The sequence below is a fragment of the Phocoena sinus genome, chromosome 18 (assembly GCF_008692025.1).
Source record: "Phocoena sinus isolate mPhoSin1 chromosome 18, mPhoSin1.pri, whole genome shotgun sequence".
Lineage (NCBI taxonomy): Eukaryota > Metazoa > Chordata > Mammalia > Artiodactyla > Phocoenidae > Phocoena > Phocoena sinus.
In genome coordinates, this window is record NC_045780.1 from 19,534,190 (window position 1) to 19,558,659 (window position 24,470).

Consider the following 24,470-nt stretch of genomic DNA (forward strand, 5'->3'; position numbering starts at 1 on the left):
GGTAATCACTTTTTTCTGCCTACGACAGCTTCTCTGTGAGAGTGCTTAAAAAGCATAGATTTGAGACCACATAGACTAGAGTTCAACTTGTAGCTTTCCCCCTACTTCAGTTCTGCTCTGTTGAGAAGCAGATGCCGGGACAGGATTAGTTGTACAGAGATTTAATGGGGGAGGGAGCGGGGGCGGCTGGAGCAGAGCAGAACTTCAGGTCACTTGCATGTCGGACACCTGAGAAAGAGGATGGGAAGGAGGGTTGTGTGGGAAGTTTTGAACTGCAGTGTTAAAGCGGGGAATCTCGAGCCACAGGTGTCTGTTGGAGGAGGCCTGTGTCTCGCAGGAATGAGTCCTCACCTAGTAGCCCCATTGTGTTCAGTTGCTGGCTGGGAGAAGTGGTGAGATGTATGGTCTTGGAGGGAAAGTGGTGGTGGGTCTAGAGGGCAGCAGCTGGGCTGCCAGATGTCCTTGCAGCGGGGGATCTGAGAGGCCCGTTTCCATGGCCACCACAGACTCTAAAAACATATTCTGTTTTTGAAACTGAGTCCCCCTGAAACCGAAGTCCTCTCCTGAGTTTATGATTAACCTCTCTATCAAAATGTTCTTCCCTTTTTTGTTCAACATCTGTTCCCCTCAAGATTGAGGAGTATCAAAGAAAAGGGGGGACGGTAACCAAGTAGGACCCGATGGGACCTTCCTGGGACAGACCTCCCAATGTCCTGCGCCTGCCTGTTGTTTGTAGAAGAGCTTTAGTTTCCCAGGCTTCCTCTGAGTCTCAAAAGGCTGTCTCAAGAGTTAAGGATTAGGAAATGTGAAGATGTAGAAACAAAGAACACTTGCTGGGCTGGGAAACTCGTAACAATTTAGACTATAAACCAGCCACGTAGCAGAGTCACCAAACTCTCAGTTCCTTGAAAGATGTACATAAAGGTCTGACACACATTCTTAAGTTGTTTTTTATGGGAAGTGGACACTCACCAGATGAGAACTGCTGACCTCAAGCATGTAGACCCCAGACTGGTTGAAACCAGGAGATTGGTGATGCTCCAATCTTCACCTCCTTGCCAACCAATCCGATAATTGCGCACAAGCTGCTCACATGCCCTGCAGCCTCCTCCCTCACGCCGCCTTTAAAACCTTTGTCTCCTAACTAGCAACTTGGAGATGGTCTTAGGACATTAGTCCATCATCTTCCCAGGTTGCTGGCCTCCTGAATAAAGTAAGATTTCCTTTTCCACCAACACTTGTCTCTCCAGTATTGGCCTTTTGAGCGGCGAACTGCTGAACTTGGGTTCAGTACCAGCCTCGTCCCGTTACATTTTACTGCCTCATGGATACAGAATGTTGGGGATACAGCTGGGTGTCCTACCTTCCCCTAACTCGGGATGGCTGTGAATGAGATCTCCCTAGAATTTGGATCTTGGGTAGAATGACCAAGAGGTTAAAAACCACAGAGGTGAATTCATGTCAGCAGCTACCACCTTTGTTCTTTTTCTTTTTTTTCCCCCGCCTTGGTTCTTGATTGTAATTTCTAAATCTGGTTTCCAAACTTTCCCTTCAATTCTTAAATTACTCCCCATTTCCTGCTTGAGTTAAATATGTCACTTTTATTGCTTGAAACCAAAGTACACTAACTTGTCCATTAACTATGATTTTGGGTGTTTAATCTTTTTGCTCTACTTTTTAAATGTGGGAGTTGGGGAAGGTGAATAAGAGAATATGTGAAACATTTGGTATATGGGAGGCACCCAACAATTTTTCCCCCTTCAAAGTTTATTCAACATTTTAACAATCTATCTCTGAGATTTGAGCTTGAATAAAATTGCATTAGGTTGTCAGCGTTCATTTTTACAAACATCACACCACTGCTATTTATTGAACGTGAACTATGTGTGAACCAAAATCCTACAAAGGATACTTCAAGAGATGGTCCCCAGTCTCAGCAGGAAACAGCCACTTTCTCAAAAATCTTAATACCCTATTGTCTAAAATAAAATTCAAAATACTTTCTTTTTGTCATCTAAGGCCACTCAGCATCTCACCCTGTCTTTTCTTTCCAGCCTTATTTCAAACCCCTGCCCATCGCATTCCCAAACTTACCCACCCAGATTGAACCCACCTTGCTCTTCCTGCATCAGGGGTCTTATTAGGACTTTCCAATTATCCCTTTGCTTTCTGCCACCCATCCTGCACCCCTGCATTCTGCTGTCAAAATCCTACCTGTCCTTGGGTTGACCTCAAATGTCCTCGGCCCATCGGAGGCTCTGCCACTATTGAGACCTAAGTGTTCTCTCCCCGCTTGGTGGTGAGAAGGGCTTCCTGGGGGATGAGATGATGGTTGTCTGCTTGCAATTGCTTGTTTTTCCCAGAGATTGGCAAGGAGGTGGACTCCTGTGAGACCCAACACAGCAGGGAACACTCACTCGGAAGTGGTTCTGTGAAGCAATATTACTGATGTCAATTATTAATCATATTTCTTTTAAGATTCTAAATTAACACAACACAATTATCCATATCTTATGATTACAGAAACACAAAATATTAGCCTTTCACTTACAAATGTGTCAATACTAATTTTAGCCTTGAATGAGTTGAAAAGCAAATTACCCCAACATTACTGACTAGAGATGCTGAGGGAGAAGAGAGACCATCTCTTTTATCCCTTTGGTGTGCTCCTGAAACGTTTAGCATTTGATGGTTCGAGTTTCATTCTTATTTTAAAGCAGTTCAGGAAGGGAACTCATCTTTCTTGGCCCCTACCTCCCAACCCTTTGCAAAGAAAGTGGAGAGACCTTCTTTGTCAGAGACCTTTCACCATGATGCACATTTTATATGCTAGCTCTCCTTCCTGGACGGTCCATTTTCCCTTTCCTGGATGGTTACATTTTCTCTTTCACAGCTAAGGTATAATTCAGTGGCCACCTCCTCCATGAGGTCCACTGACTCTTCAGTAGTTATTTGTCCTTTCCTCCATACACCTCAGCATTTGCTCAGTGTTATACAAAGTAACACACCGTGTTGTAAAGTCTCTATTTCTGGTCTGATCATAAATGAATTTCATCTTCTTCATACCCAGCACAGTATCTGGCACATGGGTGGTGCCCAAGGAATGAATGAACCTCTGACATGATCTCACACTGACCTTTTAAGAATCCCTGAATACTCATCACTTAATTTTGGAAGCTGCTTGTTCTAGTTCTCTGTGCTTTCCTTCTCTCTGATACCCTTTGTACTTTTCTTTTCACTTGGGTGAAATGGATCCTGCAGCTTTATTGTAGTTGAGAAGACATTCAGGTTACAAAGCCAGTGTGGTGGTTTGGGGGATAATTCCGTTTGAAGCCTATTGGAAAGCCGATACCTGGAGGCGTCTGAAAATTCGTCTTGTCACTTCTAATTCTTCTAATTCTTTTTGACCGATGGGTATTTTTATCATTCTCAAAGACCTTTGGGACAGCCAGTTTGTATGGCCCTGGATAGAAACCAGTGCAAATTTATCTGGTCTCACAGATAAGCTCCCTGGTCCCACTGTCCTTTTCTTCCACCTCATCAATTCATGGGTCTGGCCTCATCCAGGCCATTGGCCCTCCTTGTACTTGGCAACTTTTACTCTTAAGTCAGCGTCTCATCCTGTACCATCTCCTGCTCTGCTTTTGCTGTATCTCCTAGGCCTTGGAATTCTATCTGTATCTAATGTCAGTCTCCAGTCCGAGCACCCGTATATGCTATTAAGGCCGTAATGGCTAACATGTAAGGCGTGGCTCAGAAGAGTCACGGTTACCCATTTGCCTTTAGAGCAAAGTCTTGGCACCTTATATAATGATGTGTCCTATATTCTAGCAAGAAAATTCAATCATGTGTCACCTACCCATTTTAAATTCTGATAAAAGAAATGAACGTGTATCTCCTATCACAGGTGTGGGAGTTGTAAGTGAAAAAAGCCAGATGCGTCTGGCTTTGCTTCTTAGGAACCACTAACATCTTCACTCTATATTTGTGTCTCAGTGATGCTCTCTTTTGCTGCTAGGCCAAGTCTACTGTTAGCACAGCACATGTGGGCCACACCTGGTCATTTGTGTCCTAGGAGGTTTCAGTTTCCAAAAATAGGCAAAACTTGACTTTTCACAGCCACTGTCCCTGTAATTAAAATGGCATATTTCTTAAGTTAGAAAGGGATGAGTTTATGGTAAGGAGAATAAGATTTCTTCAAAAGGGCCGAACTTATATTCTTGAACCATTGCCATAAATAATAAGAAGCTTACTATTGCTTGACAGGCAGTTTGAACATTGGATATAACTAGATAGTGAAAATGGGATAAATTACGTTTCAGATTCTTCTCTTTTGGAGATCATGTTGACTTTTTTTTTTTTTTGGTTGATCTTGGGGAAGTGGAGTAAATGGAAGCATTTTGGCAAAATTTCTTTTTTAGAGAAAGTGTAGTTGGGAATAGGTGGGGAGAATCTCTTTTCGTTTTCAACTCTGTTTTCAATCTCAGATACTATAGTTTTAAACATATACATTTGGCTTCTTGGACTTGATGCTTGCTTTGTTGTAGATTCTAAGTGGGTTCCTGATTTTGTTGTTGAGACAGTGTGGTTCTCGTCCCTTGGAAACCACAGGGATGGCTGTCGGTATGAAGGTAATGAAGGTGTTAGTTCTTGTTAACTTACAGCTCGTCTGGGACTAGTTTCGACTGGAGTAGTGCCTTACACCTTCAACAGAAGGAGCAGCGACACATCGCTTCTATGGCTTGCTCAGAGTCACCTGGGAGAAATTTGGCATTGATGGAGAGAGGAAGACTCTTTAGGAGAAAGTCTGCTGCCTCTAGTGGGGAAAGAAAAGAATCTCACGATAGGCAAAAATTCCTGCATCATCTTTTTTTTTTCTAACATCTTTATTGGAGTATAATTGCTTTACAATGGTGTGTCAGTTTCTGCTTTATAACAAAGTGAATCAGTTATACATATACATATGTTCCCATATCTCTTCCCTCTTTCGTCTCCCTCCCTCCCACCCTCCCTATCCCACCCCTCTAGGTGGTCACAAAGCACCGAGCTGATCTCCCTGTGCTATGTGGGTGCTTCCCACTAGCTATCTATTTTACATTTGGTAGTGTATATATGTCCATGCCACTCTCTCACTTTCTCACAGCTTACCCTCCTTCCTCCCCATATCCTCAAGTCCATGCTCTAGTAGGTCTGTGTCTTTATTCCCATCTTACCCCTAGTTTCTTCATGACCTTTATTTTTATTTGTATTTTTTTCTTAGATTCCATATATATGTGTTAGCATATGGTATTTGTTTTTCTCTTTCTGACTTACTTCACTCTGTATGACAGACTCTAGGTCCATCCACCTCACTACAAATAACTCAATTTCGTTTCTTTTTATGGCTGAGTAATATTCCATTGTATATATGTGCCACATCTTCTTTATCCATTCATCTGTTGATGGACACTTAGGTTGCTTCCATGTCCTGGCTATTGTAAACAGAGCTGCAATGAACATTTTGGTACACCATACACAAAAATAAACTCAAAATGGATTAAAGGCCTAAATGTAAGGCCAGACACTATCAAACTCTTAGAGGAAAACATAGGCAGAACACTCTATGACATAAATCACAGCAAGGTCCTTTTTGACCCACCTCCTAGAGAAATGGAAATAAAAACAAAAATAAACAAATGGGACCTAATGAAACTTAAAAGCTTTTGCACAGCAAAGGAAACCATAAACAAGACCAAAAGACAACCCTCAGAATGGGAGAAAATATTTGCAAATGAAGCAACTGATAAAGGATTAATCTCCAAAATTTACAAGCAGCTCATGCAGCTCAGTAACAAAAAAACAAACAATCCAATCCAAAAATGGACAGAAGACCTAAATAGACATTTCTCCAAAGAAGATATACAGATTGCTAACAAATACATGAAAGAATGCTCAACATCATTAATCATTAGAGAAATGCAAATCAAAACTACAATGAGATATCATCTCACACCAGTCAGAATGGCCATCATCAAAAAATCTAGAGACAATAAATGCTGGAGAGGGTGTGGAGAAAAGGGAACCCTCTTGCACTGTTGGTGGGAATGTAAATTGACACAGCCACTATGGAGAACAGTATGGCGGTTCCTTAAAAACCTACAAATAGAGCTACCGTACGACCGAGCAATCCCACTACTGGGCATATACCCTGAGAAAACCATAATTCAAAAAAGAGTCATGTACCACAATGTTCATTCCTGCATCATCTTTTGAAGCCATTGAAGTGAAAGGTCTTTTTGCTTGAGTTATTCAGCTAACTGCCTCAATTTTCCACCTGATCTTTCATGTGAGTAAATACCTGGTTTTAATGATGATTGAAGTAACTAAAGTGCGGGGAGCCGTGAAGATAAGGTCCTTTTCTTTTGAGTTTATTTACTTAGCAAACATTTGTGGTCTTCTGTGCTTACAGCTTTGCACTAGGAAGTGATCACAATTCTGTGCTCAAGAAGGAGCAGTTAGGGATTCTGGTATGCGAATATGCCTGTAAGCCTTTCCAGGGCAAAACCAGGTGGTGGTTTTCTTTACATCTGTAGATTCTCTGATATACTTCCCTGCAAAAGCTGAAGTCTCATCTCCCCCCACATGAATGTGAATGAGAGCTGTACTGGAGACTTACTTCTCATTAGTAGAATGTGGTGGATGTGATGGCCTAGGATAGGTCATAAAAAGGGTACAGCTGAGAAATGGCTTTCAGTTTTGTTGGGATAAAGTTCTGAATCTCTAATCCAAGTTCATTCTCACTGAAGAGATAAATTTTTTAATCTAATTGAATTTTGTGTGACCCAGTTGACTCATGCTAGACTATAAAAACTGGTCAGTCCAGATTTTGGAATTGGTGAGAATGACAGTTTAGATGAGGCTTGGCTAAGCTTCTTTAGCTGGCAAGTAATGCAAAGGATACACACAAGACCAAGGTTACATGCTGGTGTAAGTGGGTGTGGCTTCTCAGGACCTCCTTTGTCCCTCATAAGACATATTCTGCCCAGGGTCACAGGCCTCGGCAGTCTTCAATGAGGGAGGAACGTGTCAGGTCAGAGGAGCTCACAGATTCATAATTCTTTACTGCACTACAATGGAATAACTTAGTTCTATAATGTATCTTAGCCTGGGTTCTCCAGAAAACAGACCCAGAACCAAAGGCTTATGTGCTCTTATGTTATCAAGGAGTATATTTTATATCAGAGTGTAGGTGAGGGAACAGGGGAGAAGGCAGGAACAAGAGAGAGCTGTTTGAGGTATTGCGTGTGATAATTGTTTGATCTCAGTGGAACCGTCTTCCAGGAGGTCATATAAATGACTGCCTCTTGGGATTGTTCACTGGGGGAGCATGAATTTATCTGCTGTCTCCATTTTTTCTGGATCAGAGTTTTGCTTTATGGGACATTAATTCCCTATGAGTTACATTTATATGGGTGCCAGTGGGTCCCACAATGTCTCATGTCTCTGGGCCAACCTTGAAGCCCTGGGGGAGGGGAGGATGGGAGACACAGGTGTGAGATAAAGTTCTGATGGATGGTAACTCCATGAAGTTGGCCAGAGTCCATGCAGAGTGGGCCACTGATTGCTAGGTTAAGGGTATTGGTGACAGGTGAGGCCTGAGAGGATCTGAAGTGTTGTAAGAGGTGTTGGAAGATGTGTCTGATACCAATGCTTACAACTTACCAAATTCCCCATTGTATTCCTTGCTGAGCCATCAGGTCCACTGAGGTTTCAGAGTAGGGGTCAAGCCATAGACTCCCACACTGGTTATTTTAAAAGAGCACTTTGTGAATGACCTGTGTCAGAATCACATGAAGGAAGAGGACACTTGTTAAAAATATAGATTTCTAGATCTCACTCAGATCTACTGATTCAAAAGCTCTGAGGGTGGCAACCAAAGTGGGCATATTGAACAAGTAGCTCAAGCAATTCTGAAACATACTAAACCTGTAGAACCACTAAGAAAACATAGGATATCAGATCCTATTAGAGTTAACTTTACTGAATCTTGCTCTATATGTTCTAAAACAGTATGTATCAGAGTAGACTTTGAAGTAATTTCCATATAAAGTAATTTACCTACCAGGCCCCATTTGTGTCAGGAATCCTGACAGACTATTACCATTTCAATCCATTGACTATATTTTGTTTAAAAGGCCAAGTACTGAAGCTACTTTAGGTCCTTGAGTACATTTAACGTCTACAACCATAGCTCTTATAAAAACACTTTTTGGGACTTCCCTAGTGGCGCAGTGGTTAAGAATCTGCGGGCCAATGCAGGGGACACGGGTTTGAGCCCTGGTCCGGGAAGATCCCACATGCTGCAGAGCAACTAAGCCCATGCGCCACAACTACTGAGCCTGTGCTCTAGAGCCCGTGAGCCACAACTATTGAGCCCGTGTGCCACAACTACTGAAGCCCACGCACCACAATGAAGAGTAGTCCCCTCTCACTGCAACTAGAGAAAGCTTGCATGCAGCAACAAAGCCCCAACGCAGCCAAAAATAAGTAAAAAAGTAAAATTTATTAAAAAACCCAAAAAAACACAGTTTTGTTGTCATTCATTATTTTTACGAATTTTCCTGGAGCCAGGAAGGTGACATCACAAGACCCGCTCTCTGTGGCCTTTGGCCTCTGTTACCTGGGCATTGCCCACAGAGTGGAGGAGAAGCTGTTCGTGGAGAAAACTGCTGATGTGAGCTTTTTAGGTTGAAACTTAGATCCCAAAGAGGCCTTAAGTCCCCAGAGTCCTGAATTCATAAGGACATATGGTCAGCTAATCCACTTTTTTTTAATTTGGAGACTTGTAGTGGCTCTCGCACTGAACTCCATAGGAAGCAGTGTATTCCTTTAAGCGTTTTGGATATTTACAGGGAAGGTGACCCAGAACTTTCCTCAGTAGCTGTACCAGTGTCTGTAAGCTTCAGAATCAGTCATTTAAATGATTCCTTTGATCTACCCTAGATTTCTTCTTCTGGAATTCAAACCCATTGAGAACAAATCCTAGGATGAACTTAATCATAACTAAAATTTTGATTTTAATAGCCATAAATAGGTTAATTGTGATAACAACTATAACTGTGATACAAAAATAGTTTAGAGTTAAAAAGCCAATAAAGAAGGGAATGTGTGGGTAAGAAAGCATGTAGGTAGAAATCATGGAAGAAGAATAGCAACACACATGTTTCCTGAAGAACATTGTTCCATGGAGGAAGTTACCCCAGAGCTGGACCTAAGATGGCAGCACCATGGATGCTAAGACATCCTGGAATCAAAGAGTACCAATGGACAGATGGTCCAGACCTTCCAGTAAGACTTGGGTGAGAGAATCTGGTCTTGTCCAACATCAGAATTGCCCAACAAAAGAAATGCTAATCTAGCACAGACTCTCTACTCTTGTTTTTAGTAACAAGAATGCAGAAAAGTGGAACGTGTCCAAGGCAGTCCAAAAAAATTCACTGGGTACAGCTAATCAAGCCTAAAGTTTGTTTGGCGACATATAGTAATTATGAATTAGCTGACTTGTGTGTGTGTGTGTGTGTGTGTGTGTATGTGTGTGTACTGATGAAATTTTTAGAAAGCTTTTAAAAATAGGAATTTTGCCTCTGTTGTCTATTTGTGTTGGGTTTCCAATTTTTGAGGTCTCACACTATGAGAATTTGTAAGTTGTTGTATCAGACTTAGTTTATGTGCCTCCTTAGATTTGAGTTGCTTCTCTGTATCCCAGTCCTTAGCTGCCGGCTCAATGGAAAGCCCTTGTCTCCTTCCACCCCTCCTTGTGTTCATGCCAGTAACCAGATTCAGGTCTCTGCTCAGCCCGAATAGGGAAGTATGAGTCCTGCTTCAGGAAAAAATAGTCCTCACAAAGGAATTGCAGAAGTACCTGGAAGAACTGTGGGAACACGTGTAGGGGGCAGATCTTGAGAATGTTAGTTCTGGGAAGGGAGAATTATAAGATAGGGAGAATTCATTGACAGAGGGGCACCCATAACTCAGGACTCAGTGTTCCAGTCAGACCCCTGGTACTTGTCTTAATAGCTTGCTGGGAGGGCTCCTTGAGGCCTGAATTAGGCACTGGCTTCCAGAAAATAATGTGGAGATGCCATAATTTCCCTGACCTAGAAGGCGGTCTCTCTGAGGTTTTGAGAATAAATGGACTAGTATGACTTGAGAAGCCACCATGTGACTATGTCCCTCATCAAATTTTACATCTCTGCTTATTTAAGTTTAAAGTTGTTTCTGGATTAGTGAATTTGAGACGTGGGGCAAAGCAGAGCTTCACTCAATGGCTGACTCATTTAGTCAACATATATTCACTGAAAACCTATTTGTCCATCAATATGCAAAGATGCATATGACACAAGGACGCTCCCTTGCCTCAAGGAATAACTAATCTAGTATGGAAGATGTATACCTGGAGGGAGAAATCATTTTCTATTCTCAAGGTCACGCCACTGTAAATCCTTTGGACATATGTGTTGTGGCATATGAATTTCAGTGTAGTGCTTCTATAATTGCTGTTTTTCTGACATGACAAAATAATATGATCTTATGCTAGGTACAGAAAGAAGTGCATACATTTGAATAGGCTTATAAAACATTTCATCTGAAGCCTTCAACTTAAAAAAAGGATTCAAGAAGGAAAAAACATAGATTCGGATACTTGTTTCTTAAATATATTTGTATGATTTCTTTATCATTTGAGACTGTTATTTGGAGGCTATTGAATTGTTTTTCAAGAATCACTGAAAAAGCACACACCATTTCTGTGAATTTCTAATTTAAATAGATATGGACTTAGAAGGATATACATCAGGCAAAAATCTCATTAATTCTTCATACTTTGCATTTTGAAATTAACAAAAAGGTTTATGAACAAGGGGCAGAGGAAGAAAGATAAATTTCTGTCTTATTTCATCTGCCACTCAGACATTATAATTTTTTAAGCAAGGAGAACCACTTAGTTTTTGATCATTTAAGTTCCTCACATAATTAATAGATAGTTTTGCTGGTCCATCAACTTCATCATTTCTTTCCCATTCTTTTGTGACTTGCAGCTCTAAGTAGGCACCACAGTAATAGCTGAATAAGATGATTAATCTGTAAAACATGCACTCATTTATATGACTTTTATTCCAATTAAAGTTTTGGAATATTATTAAAAAGATGAATGTCACCAAAACTGTTCTGGAGCAATTCATGAAGACTGTTATGGTAGATAGAGGATGATCAGTAAATATTTGAGTGACAATTGCAGAAGAAGCAAATTTATAATGTGAAAAGCAGCCATTTCCTTTACTAAAGAATTCATTCCTTTAAAGTTAAAGGAATATTCTATTACTTTGCTTGAGAGGAATGCTTGCTGATTGATTATACATAATTAGAGAATGCTACATTTGGAGTGCTCATTGCTGGCAATCTGTTTTTTGATGTGCTTTGCTTTTGTTTGGCAAATAGTATTAAGAACATATCACAGGCTTCCCTGGTGGCGCAGTGGTTGAGAGTCCACCTGCCGATGCAGGGGACATGGGTTCGTGACCCAGTCTGGGAGGATCCCACATGCCGCGGAGCGGCTAGGCCCGTGAGACATGGCCGCTGAGCCTGTGCATCCGGAGCCTGTGCTCCGCAGTGGGAGAGGCCACAACAGTGAGAGGCCTGCATACCGCAAAAAAAAAAAAAAAGAAAAGAACATATCACTTTTTCCTATTATAAAAATAATATGTTATACATTCATACAAATGTATATTTTTTTAAAAAAGAAGTTTATTCATAATTCTACCACCAAAAAATCACAACTGTTAATGTCTTGGTGTCTATTATTCCAGTCTTTATACATGTAACCATTTTATCAAGTGGACTTACCTCAGTAGGGTACAATCAGGGAAAGGCATTATTTCCACCGCCTCCCCTGCCCCACCCCCGGCCCCAATGCCTTCAAATGTTTTCTTCAATTTATTTCTTCCTTCTTTATCTTTGACAATGTCTCTAGCATTCTTCATAGTTTTTCCATTCTCTTTGTCTCACCTTATTGGCTATGGTAGAAGTATTATATGTACAACCGTGGGAATTGGCTACAGATCCAGGTCTTGCTCTGTTTCCTCTGTCTGCACAATTATTGCTTCAGATAATCCAGTTCTATGCCATTCAGTGCATGACATTCCCTTAGTTCCAGGAATTGGTTCAGAGGTTGCATAATCAATACAATACTTAGAAAATTTACTGAGAATTCTGGGACACCGGAAATCTCTCTCTCTCTCTCTCTCTCTGGGATAATGGAGATTATGGATACATAATGCTACCATGACTGTATCGTATTGGGAAGCCGTTCTGTGAAGCAGCTCACGCAGACATAATGATAACATGGAGAAAAATGTAGAGATATTGAGCTGGAGTCCTAAAGAAATCATGCCTAAGATATGTGCTAACTTTAAAATTTAAGTTATGTGAGCAAGTAAATCTCATTCAATGTTTGAGCCACTCTGAGTTGAGTTTTCTCTTCTTAGCTACTGAAAACATCCTAAATGACTCACTTGCGGTTTAAACAGATGGTTATTGGAGATTATGCTCATTTCCTCTTGCTGAACTGTCCTGAGCTCAGTAGAATCATATGCTTTGTGGAATTCCAGAGCTATTTAATGGAAATGAAGACACAGTTTCCGAAGATACTCACAGATATCTGAGGAGTATGAATTATACATTATGTTTCTGCAACAGTCTTTCAAGTGCAAGCCTCAGAGGATATGATGAATTCTCAAGAATATGTCCTATTAGTTTGGCTTAGTTTTGAGGGGCCTCAACTGAGCTGAGGGATAATTAAGCCTTTCAAGGTGATATAGAATCTCTGTAATGTGAAAAGTAAGTAATTAATTCCAGAACTGTTATGAAATTTATACGGCTAAAGTTTGGGCAATATTTGTTTTCACCTATCTTTACGGAAGTATTTTCTTTTCCATGAAGGTGTTCAAATACAAGTTAAATACAAGTTGAGATACAAATTAAGAGCTACTGTCTATGAGATAAATCTGGGGTCAAAATTTAGACATACATATGCTTGTTGGATAGATCTTGGTGTTTTGGAGACCACTTTATTCCTATAACTGCCCCTAGTTTCATTGACTTGATCGATATTATGATGCACTTTGAATGAATAAAGGTGGTAAAACTTTTTGTGTGCGTTGCTTTTGTATTCATGGTTTAATCCTTCCATCACCACTGTGTTTGTTAAAAAATTCATGGAGCTGCAGATTTTTCATTTTCTCATTAGGTGACCCATTGTTAAAAATTCTTTAATGTTCCTATTTAAAAATATTTGTGTGTGTGTATGTAAACAAATAAGTTTCCCTTTTACTTGTATTCATTAGTCCCAGTTAATTTCTTTCTGAATATGTCTAATCCAGGAAATATTGTAGACAGCTATCATGTCATCATCCCCTCCCTAAGTGTGGCAATGCCGAGAGGTGTGTCAGGATAGTAAAGTTCACAGCTGTTGGGCTTAACTCTTAGTCTAGGGCTAGGTTCACCTCTCTTTTTATCAGCCAGTGTCTTGTGTTGCCATATATGTGATCTAACAAGGGCCCTAAAGATTCACTTGGATAGAATATCTGTAATTGTGTTTGTCCCAGCAAATCTGGGGTATGTATCTGCCTCGGACATGTTACCTCCATCACACAGTTAAATGACCCTCTCTATGCTGCCTGGGTAAAGAGAAGTTCTGAGTCTTCAGAGAAAACCCACCGTGTTCCAGGATATCTCCTTGGGTTGGGTATAGTGCTTTCAGAAATTCAGTTCTTGTTAGAACCAGTGCTTATCCAAAACAATCTGCCATGTCCATGGCACCAGTTTCCAGATTTACAGTTCCACTTATTTCCTGCTCTAGGATTCTGCCTTTGTATCACGACAACTATCTTTGTTTCCTGCAGTCATCTCGGGCAAGGAAATAAAATTCTATGAATCCAAGTACTTCCTAACCTTCACAAGATACAAATGCCTATATACAAAGAGCTAAACTCTGGGTTCAATCCCTCTCACATTTCCTTATCTGTGATTCCTTAGGCAACAAGGTAGATCAGGAAAAAAACCCTGGTCCAGGAAGATCCCACGTGCCACGGAGCAACTAAGCCCGTGCGCCACAGCTACTGAGCCTGCGCTCTGGAGCCCGCGGGCCACAACTACTGAGCCCGCATGCCACAACTACTGAAGCCCACGAGCCTAGAGCCCGTGCTCCACAGCAAGAGAAGTCACCATGATGAGAAGCCCGCACACCGCAACGGAGAGCAGCCCCAGCTCGACACAACTAGAGCGAGCCCACGCGCAGCAATGAAGACCCAACACAGCCAAAAATAAAAATAAATAGATAAATAAATTACTAAAAAAAAGTTAAAAAAACCCTCAAAGCTTCATGAAAAATCCCTGATATAGAGAGAATGGATGATTTTACAATGTATTTCTTTTGAGGAAGAGTAAGAACTAGAAGCCCCTGGAGGTAAATATCAGAAAAATCAGTAATGGTTGTAAGTGGTTGACTTTGGGGAGGGATGAGTATGAAATTGATGCTTTTTACTCTGTATTCTTCTCTAGTCGATTTTTTTAAAAGTCACATGCACACTCTACTTTGAGCAGTTCCAGACGTGTCCCAGGTAGGGTTTTGTGTCCCACCCCCTCTGCCCACTCCTGAGTTTGGCTGCAGTGCAGCAGGCTCTTCTCTGCAAGTTCTTACCTTGCTTCTACTGACAGAGTCTGGCTCCCACCATTGCTTTTTTTTTTCTTTTTTCCTTTCTTTCTTTCTTTTTTTTTTTAAAAATTTGCTTTATGCCTCAAAAGACTTCTTCAGAATCATGGGAGCCCGCCTAGTTCATGAATAGGAGCAACTAGGAAGTGGAGATGCATACAGACCCCTGGGGATAAGCTTTAACAAGAGGGGAAGAGAATCTGTGGATCCAATTTTGATCTCCTCCTCTTTCGGCTGGTAATTCTGGGAGGAATCCGAACGTTTGCCGCACTTGACAGAGGTCCCCAGCAGCATGCATCCCCAGTTACCTGCTGAGACCATCTTGATAACATACCCTTTAACTGAATTTTCCCTCGTTCTCGCTCCTTCTGCTACCGCCGCCTCCCTCCCCTCATTCCTGCTTCCTGGGATCGCCTCTCAAATAAACTACCCACACCAGGTTCTCGTCTCAGGCTCTGCTCTCAGTGGAGACCACGCTAAGACAGCTCGTGATCTGAAAACTGGTCATCCTCAGCACTCTAAAGTTTCTGGACCCTGCTCTCTGCAGGACAGTTATACCGCCCAGTTAAGACTGCACACAGCAGAATAGTTCCATTCAGAGCAATCAATAACCTATTACAGAAATGTACCACAGGGAAGTCTCGTGGCCAGGGGAGGGGACAAGAGAAGCCATGAGGGAGTCTGTAAATGACTTTCTGGCCAGCCAAAGAAAAGTCATAGAAGAAGAAAGAAAGAAGATAAAATGAGAGGAGAAAAGAAGTTGGCATCGCAGAGAGAAAGGGAAATGCTGTCTCTCCCTTTCCTCCTGTCGAGGAGGCTAAGAGGTGTGAGTGGCAGATTGCAAAATCATCCAGGGAGCCAGGGACACCACCAACTTGCTATAGATGCTGGAACTGTCTCTGGATTTTTGGAAGCCAATGACGAAAGCCTGGAAAGGTGACAGAGACAGTGCTTTCTTCTGCTGTGGATGTGGGGTGAAGGCTGTTAACGGACTGCAGGTCTGAGAATTCTGCAACCCGGGAGCCTGCTGGATTTCCAGTTTCGAGTTCGGCTCTTTCTGGGCTGTGAACGGCCGCTGGCTTCCCTCTGTGCTTGTCATACCTCACCCGCTCCCTCTTCTGTTAGCTACCGTGGGCTGGTTCTTACTATTTGCAGCCAAGTTCCAGGCTGCTCCGAAGCCCTTCTCACCAGCCCCGCGTGTACTCACGACGCCCTGCCCCACCCATGCCCTCTCGCTTGCTCCCATACACGTGGCTTGGGATTGTTTCCTTCCTCAGATCCCGAGGGCCCCTCTGGACTGAGGACCCCTCTCCTTTTTGTTTTCCAGCTGATTCCATTTTCGTTTTTCATCCACAGCCTCTTTACGCACCTCTCAGTACATCTAACAAAACTTCACGTGTGATGTCATCAGTTAAATGGAACAGCAATGATAATCCCCCAGCTGGTTGATGCCAAAACCACTAAGAGGAGGGAAGCTGTGAGTCACTTCCAATAATTTCAGTGTCCGCCTTAAAGGGGAGGGGAATTACTATGATATCCCTGCGATCTGCTTGACCCTTGGGTATCCGCAGCCAATACAGTTCCCATTCTCCTCCCCATCTGCTTCCTGGCCACCTTGCAGGAGCGAGGTCTTACTGGAAAGCTCCTTTGCTGGGAAATGCTACTCCTGGCTCCTCTCTGAGGATCTCATGGACACGTCTCTAAAAGCAGGATCTCTCAGATCAACTTGCTCTCTTGAGCTAGGTTTCAGTAAGCATCAAAATTTTAAATTCTGCTTTTCCTATCACTGCAAAGGCAAAAACGCTGCTCGTATTTCTGAATTGTGTTCTCCGAAACCTAAACCCTGAGACAGCAATGTGTGTTTATGCCTTAAAACAGCCACTGATAGGCCCCAAATGGGTTTAGGCCTTTTTTCTATTCTTACATTTTAAACTAAAAGCAATAACTGCTTATTTTTTTAAAAATATTAAAGCAGTGCTGGAAAGAAGGAGCATGATGCAATGGCTAAAGAGTTGCTGGGCCAAACTGCCTGGGTGGAATCTTAGCTGTGACCTTGGGCTGTGTGACTCTCTTGTTTCTTACCTGAAATGGAAATAGTAACAGTACCTACCTCAGAGGTTGTCATAAGGATTAAACAAGTTAATATTTACAAAGAGCTTAACATAGTGCCTGGTACATTGTAAGGCTCATATAAAAATTTACTAGATGAAATAAAATAGTTTCAAATATTTTCTGCATCTTCTATGAGCATATAAACAAGTTATTTTTCTGTTTATATAAGTGGGCTTATAATATAAACAGACCTGTTTTTTTTTTCCCCTTGATGATGTGTCTTGGCCATCTTCATTGTCACTATTTAGAGATATATACTTCATTCTTTTTAATGACTGCATGTATTCCATTGTATGGATGTACAGTGATTATTTAACCAGTCCTCTGAATGGATTTATGTTGTTTCTGGTGTTCCTGTTACAAACAATGCTGTAACACATAGGTGGAGGCCTGTATTTCTGCACACTACAGCAAGTGAATTTGTAGACCTAAAGTAAAATTTACTAGGTATGTATTGCCAACTTGTCCTCCAGAAAGGTTTACCAATTTATGCTTGGTTTGGACTCTTTTTGATTAAAATATGATGACTAAACACTGATTCTTGGCGGATGGGAATAGATTTGGATTGCAGAGAAATGCGTCTCTGGTGATACTGGGCAGAATGTATGGCAATACGTGGATTGAAATAAATTTAGGTCTTAACTTTTTTGAATAGGAGCTACTTTAGGTCTGAACCCAGATTTAAAAGTATACAGAATACTACTAGCAGCTATGGCCCTTGCCCCTTAACTCGGGAAATCTCCCCCAATTCATCAGCGTGCTCATAGCAATGGGCTTGGAAAACACTGCTTTGGTCTGCTGGTGTGTTTCTAGCACCCAGCATAATTAGATACATAGTAGCCCATGTATCAAATATGGAGAGAATAAATCTCTTTCTAACTGTACCCCCAGCTACAAAAGAAGATTGTAAAATGTGCTGAGAGCAAATGGATGCAGGAAGTATTCTATTGAATAGAATACAGGGTGTTGGAGAAGAAAGGCAAGGGGGCTGCAGGCCAAAGAGCTGACCGGCCTTCGACCTCTGGCCCCGGCTGGACACTCACTCCTTTTCATCTAAGGGTCATATCTTCCTCTCCTTTCAAACTTCCTCTGTGCTTTCCTCAGAATGCCAGCCAATTTCCTCTACCATCTTGCAAAGATTAAAGACAGAGCTTGGGATATTCATTATACAGAACCCAAATGATGCAAGCTTCACTGTTGGGCAATTTCTGAATCAGGGAAAAATTTATTTAATTGGAACGATCAATCATTATTACTCATTTATTTATTTAATTTTAGTGCTTTTTAAATTTTATTTATTTACTTTATTTTATTTATTTGGGTGTGTTGGGTCTTTGTTGCTGCACACGGGCTTTCTCTAGTTGTGGCGAGCGGGGGCTACTTCTCGTTGTGGTGCGCGGTGGCTTCTCCTGTTGCGGAGCATGGGATCTAGGCACGCAGGCGTCAGTAGTTGTGGCACGTTGGGCTCAGTAGTTGTGGCTCGCGGGCTCTAGAGCGCAGGCTCAGTAGTTGTGGCACACGGGCTTAGTTGCTCCGTGGCATGTGGGATCTTCCTGGACCAGGGCTTGAACCCATGCCCCCTGTATTGGCAGGCGGATTCTTAACCACTGTGCCACCAGGGAAGTCCCTATTACTCATTTATTTAATCTCTAAAATAGAGTAGATTAAAAATATTGAATGCTGAAAATATACAAAAAAGAAGGCGAATATTGCCATAATCCCTACACTTACACATTATTTACAATTAGAAGTGAAGACCCATGCTGACCACCTTTTTCTCCCTCCTTTCCACTCCAACTGCTATTAATAGTTTCAGGTGAATCTTGGAATTTTTAATATTGACAATAGATCATGTTAAAGAGGGAAAAATGTAAGCTCTGTGTGCTTTTCTGCTGAGCAGCTAGAAAGCTCACTGAATGTTTTAGCACCTTCAGGAGATAAAGGAGAGAAAGAGGAGGAAGGGAGAGGGAAGTGGGAGGTAGCAGGACAGGGTCAGAAATGTCTGGGGGCTGCGCTGCTTCCTCCCCGTGCTGATTGATCAGAGTCAGAGAACTTCTTGCTCATCTAGTCCCTCCTCCCTGTTTACAGAGGTGTTTTTCAGCCCTTAGCTCTTGATGTATCACTAATGAAGATGATACTATTAACTACAGCCATAATTTCTTGGGCATTTATTCCATGCCAAGTATCTTTTTTTTTTTTTTTTTTTTTTTTTGCGGTACGCAGGCCTCTCACTGTTGTGGCCTCTGCCGTTGCGGAGCACAGGCTCCGGACGCTCAGGCTCAGCGGCCATGGCTCACGGGCCCAGCTGCTCCGTGGCATGTGGGATCTCCCCAGACCGGGGCACGAACCCGTGTCCCCTGCATCGGCAGGCGGACTCTCAACCACTGTGCCACCAGGGAAGACCCCATGCCAAGTATTTAAAATGCATCTCCTCCTTTAATCCCCACAAGAATCCTATTGTTATTCCCATTTCACAGATGAGGAAACTGAGGTCAGGAAAAGTTACACGGCTAATGCAAGGAGTCCAGAATTCCAGCTCACACAGTTGGACTCTAGAGCACACATCCCTCCTGCTGTGAAATAATCCTGCAGACACACTCATGTTATATTTGATTATTCTGTATAAAAGAATTTCCTAAAGCTCTCCTCGGGGAAACAGCATTCCACAATATCTTTAGAAACCCACCCAGACTAAATCAGGAAAGTTTCTTACATGTGTTTTTCTCCTGACTGTAATTTCTAGAAGGTGGGAAGAGTTCTTACCCATATTTAGACTGATCAGCTTTGTGGATTCTGTTGCTTAAAAAGAATGGGCCAGGAAAACTTCCAAAATGGTTCTGAGGAAGAAAGAAATACCAGACGAAAAGCAGAGCTGTTATTAAGGGAAATTAATAGGTAATTCAGAATCGGCAATATTACTTACCAGTGCCTTAAACATTGGCATCTAGGAAGCTAAATAAAAGGTTTATGCAACCAGGAAGTAATAAAATACAAGCATTGCTGGTAATTCTTGGCATTGATGAACATCAAAGCAGGGGCCCCTTGGGAAAAATACTTAAATTGAACCAACAGGTCTAATGGCAGGTCAGGGAGGTGGGGAGGAAGGGTTTGAAATATGAGGCTTGTTGGGCAAACTCAGGGGAAGCAGAGCTCTCTACAGACTGATTGTGGGATAAACGGAGGAAGGAAATGAGCTTGCACGTGGGGCCAGTGGGCTGAGAGGGTGGAAGGAATGATGTTCAGATGGCAGCCTGTCGAGGCAGTGACTCTCTCTAGGGGGTGATGTTCCCTTCCCAGGTGCAGCCTCATTCCCTCTGACACTTGATGCCTCCTCCCAGCAGTGGGCCACAATGAAAGGCACAGCTGTTCAGTGGGCTCATGGCCTTGCAGGCACGTGGCTCAGGAGGAAATAATGCCCAAGAGACTTGGGAAGTCAAACTGATTGAGGGGAACAGGAAATACTATTGGCTGAAAGTGCTGTATCCCAGGGACTGTGCCTGGACCTTCACAGGAGTTACTCTCAACCAACAGAAGATGGGGGTAAAATTGCTTGAGCAGATGTTAAACCTGCCAAGAGGTTGCGAGTCAGATGGACAAAGAGAAGGAAGCACTGAGCTCTCTCTGTCCACTGGGAGAGGGGCCTGGTAGATGGACCTTGGGATGTCTGATGACCTCATTAGTCTCCATCAAATCCCAGAAGCTCCCTCAGAATCCAGGCTTATAGGAAAGTGTTTAAAAATGTGAGCAGGTAGAGGGAGCATGAGAGGTAAGCTAGCTGCTAGGTATTGATGAAATCGTTTGAGAGTCAGTCCTGCAAGTGGTTAGAACATGGGCTCTGGAGCCCCACAGGGCTCTACCGCTCACCCATTGTGGGCCTTTTGGCAAGTTACTTAACCCCTCTGTGTCTCAACTTGCTCATCTGTAAAATGGGGATCAAAATTGGATTCCTTTATAAGGTCATTGTGAGAATTAAATGAATTAATATATGTTAGGCATTTGAACAGTGCCTGGAACATAATAAGCCTATGTGTGTTAATTATCATTAGTGATTATTACCAAATGAGACTAAAAAGCCCACCAGTCATTAAAATAGCAAACATTTATTGAGCACTTACTGTGTGTTGAGCCCTTTGCTGATAACTTCACTTGCATTGTCACCTTTCACCTCTTTACCACCACTCAGTAGGTGTCAGCACACCCATTTTACAGAGAAAGAAACTGAGACTGAAGGAGTAACTGCATTGCCTGAGGCCACATAGCTTGCAAGGGGCAGAGCCAAGTTGCTGCTTTTAAGAGCTAAGCAGGAAGCCTTGGAGGGAACATAAAGAAGGCAGCCTACGGATGTATGAGGAGCAACATTTACCATCGTTAATATTTTATTTAGAAGGGGACCAGGCATAAGTGTTGGGTTCCAGTTCTGGGGAGATTTTCAAATCCTGATTTCCAGACGAATTATGTGGAAATCTCTGAAGGTGGTACCCAGGCACCCATACTTTGTAAATCTCCCTAGGTGATGCCAGCCCACATCACTGCCCAAAAGCTTCTCAACCTTAGAAACGCTTTTGAATCACCTAGAATTTTTTGAGCAATGCCCAAGGCCCTTTCCTCATACCAGACTGAGTCACTTGGTCTGGGTTGTGGTTCAGGCACCATACTGTGTACAAAATCCCCAGGTGATTTGAATGTGTCCCCAGAATGTCACTTTAGGCAGCAACCCAGGAGAAAATACGTAGGTTATTTTTATTTTTTTTAAGTGACAATTTTTTTTAACATCTTTATTGGAGTGTAATTGCTTTACATTGTTGCATTAGTTGCTGCTGTATAACAAAGTGAATCAGCTATACATATACATATATCCCCATATCCCCTCCCTCTTGCGTCTCCCTCCCACCCTCCCTATCCCACCCCTCTAGGTGGTCACAAAGCCTCCAGCTGATCTCCCCATGTGATGCAGCTGTTTCCTACTAGCTATCTGTTTTCCATTTGTTACTGTATATATGTCAATGCCACTCCCTCACTTCGTCTCAGCTTACCCTTCCCCCTCCCCATGTCCTTAAGTGAATTCTCTACGTCTGCGTCTTTATTCCTGTCCTGCCCCTAAGTACATCAGAGCCATTTAAAAAATTTTTTTAGATTCCATATATATATGTTAGCATATGGTATTTGTTTTTCTCTTTCTGACTTACTTCACTCCATATGACAGACTCTAGGTCCGTCCACCTCACGACAAATAACTCAATTTCATTTCTTTTTATGGCTGAGTAATATTCCACTGTATATATGTGCCACATCTTCTTTATCCATTCATCTGTTGATGGATACTTAAGGTTGCTTCCATGTCCTGCTATTGTAAATAGTGCTGCAATGAACATTGGGGTGCATGTGTCTTTTTGAATTATGGTTTTCTCAGGGTATATGCCCACTAGTGGGATTGCTGGGTCGTATGGTAGTTCTATTTTTAGTTTTCTAAGGAACGTCCATACTGTTCTCCATAGTGGCTGTATCAATTTACATTCCTACGAACAGTGCAAGAGGATTCCCTTTTCTCCACACCCTCTCAGCATTTATTGTAGATTTTTTGATGATGGCCATTCTGACCAGTGTGAGGTGATACCTCATTGTAGTTTTGATTTGCATTTCTCTAATGATTAGTGATGTTGAGCATCCTTTCATGTGTTTGTTGGCAATCTGTATATCTTCTTTGAAGAATTGTCTGTTTAGGTCGTCTCCCATTTTTGGATTGGGTTGTTTGTTTTTTTGATATTGAGCTGCATGAGCAGCTTGTAAATTTTGAAGATTAATCCTTTGTCAGTTGCTTCATTTGCAAATATTTTCTCCCATTCTGAGGGTTGTCTTTTCAACTTGCTTGTAGTTTCCTTTGCTGTGCAAAAGATTTGAACTTTCATTAAGTCCCATTTGTTTATTTTTGTTTTTATTTCCATTCCTTTGGGAGGTGGGTCAAAACGATCTTGCTGTGATTTATGTCATAGAGTGTTCTGCCTATGTTTTCCTCTAAGAGTTTTGTAGTGTCTGGCCTTACATTTAGGTCTTTAAACCATTTTGAGTTTATTTTTGTATATGGTGTTAAGAAGTGTTCTAATTTTATTCTTCTACATGTAGCTGTCCAGTTGTCCAAGCACTGCTTATTGAAGAGGCTGTCTTTTCTCCATTGTATATTCTTGCCTCCTTTATCAAAGATATGGTGACCACATATGCATGGGTTTATCTCTGGGCTTTCTATCCTGTTCCATTGATCTATATTTCTGTTTTTGTGCCAGTACCATACTGTCTTGATTACTGTAGCTTTGTAGTATAGTCTGAAGTCCAAGAGCCTGATTCCTCCAGCTCCGTTTTTCTTTCTCAAGATTGGTTTGGCTATTCGGGGTCTTCTGTGCTTCCATACCAACTGTGAAATTTTTTGTTCTAGTTCAGTGAAAAATGCCATTGGTAGTTTGATAGGGATTGCACTGAATCTGTAGACTGCTTTGGGTAATTTAGTCATTTTCACAATGTTGATTCTTCCAATCCAAGAACATGGTATGTCTCTCCATCTGTTGGTATCATCTTTAATTTCTTTCATCAGTGTCTTATAGTTTTTTGCATACAGGTCTTTTGTCTCCTTAGGTAGGTTTATTCCTAGGTATTTTATTCTTTTGGTTGCAATGGTAAATGGGAGTGCTTCCTTAATTTCTCTTTCAGATTTTTCTTAATTAGTGTATAGGAATGCAAGAGATTTATGTGCATTAATTTTGTATCCTGCTACTTTACCAAATTCATTGATTAGTTGTAGTAGTTTTCTGTTAGCATCTTTAGGATTCTCTGTGTATAGTATCATGTCATCTGCACACAGTGACAGTTTTACTTCTTCTTTAATGAATTGGATTCCTTTTATTTCTTTTTCGTCTCATTGCTGTGGCTAAAACTTCCAAAACTGTGTTGAATAATAGTGGTGGGGGTGGGCACCCTTGTCTTGTTCCTGATCTTAGAGGAAATGGTTTCAGTTTTTCACCATTGAGAACGATGTTGGCTGTGGGTTTGTCATATATGGACTTTATTATGTTGAGATGTGTTCCCTCTATGCCTTCTTTCTGGAGAGTTTTTATCATAAATGGGTGTTGAATTTTGTCGAAAGCTTTTTCTGCGTCTATTGAGATGATCATATGGCTTTATCCTTCAGTTTGATAATATGGTGTATCACATTGATTGATTTGTGAATATTGAAGAATCTTTGCATCCCTGGGATAAACCCCACTTGATCATGGTGTATGATCCTTTTAATGTGCTGTTGGATTCTGTTTGCTAGTATTTTGTTGAGGATTTTTGCACGTATGTTCATCAGTGATATTGGCCTGTAGTCTTCTTTTTTTTGTAACATCTTTTTGGTTGTTACATTATCTGGTTTTGGTATCAGGGTGATGGTGGCCTTGTAGAATGAGTTTGGGAGTGTTCCTCCCTCTGCTATATTTTGGAAGAGTTTGAGAAGGATGTGTTAGCTCTTCTCTTAATGTTTGATAGAATTTGCCTGTGAATCCATCTGGTCCTCGGCTTTTGTTTGTTGGAAGATTTTAAATCACAGTTTCAACTTCAGGGCTTGTAATTGGTCTGTTTATAT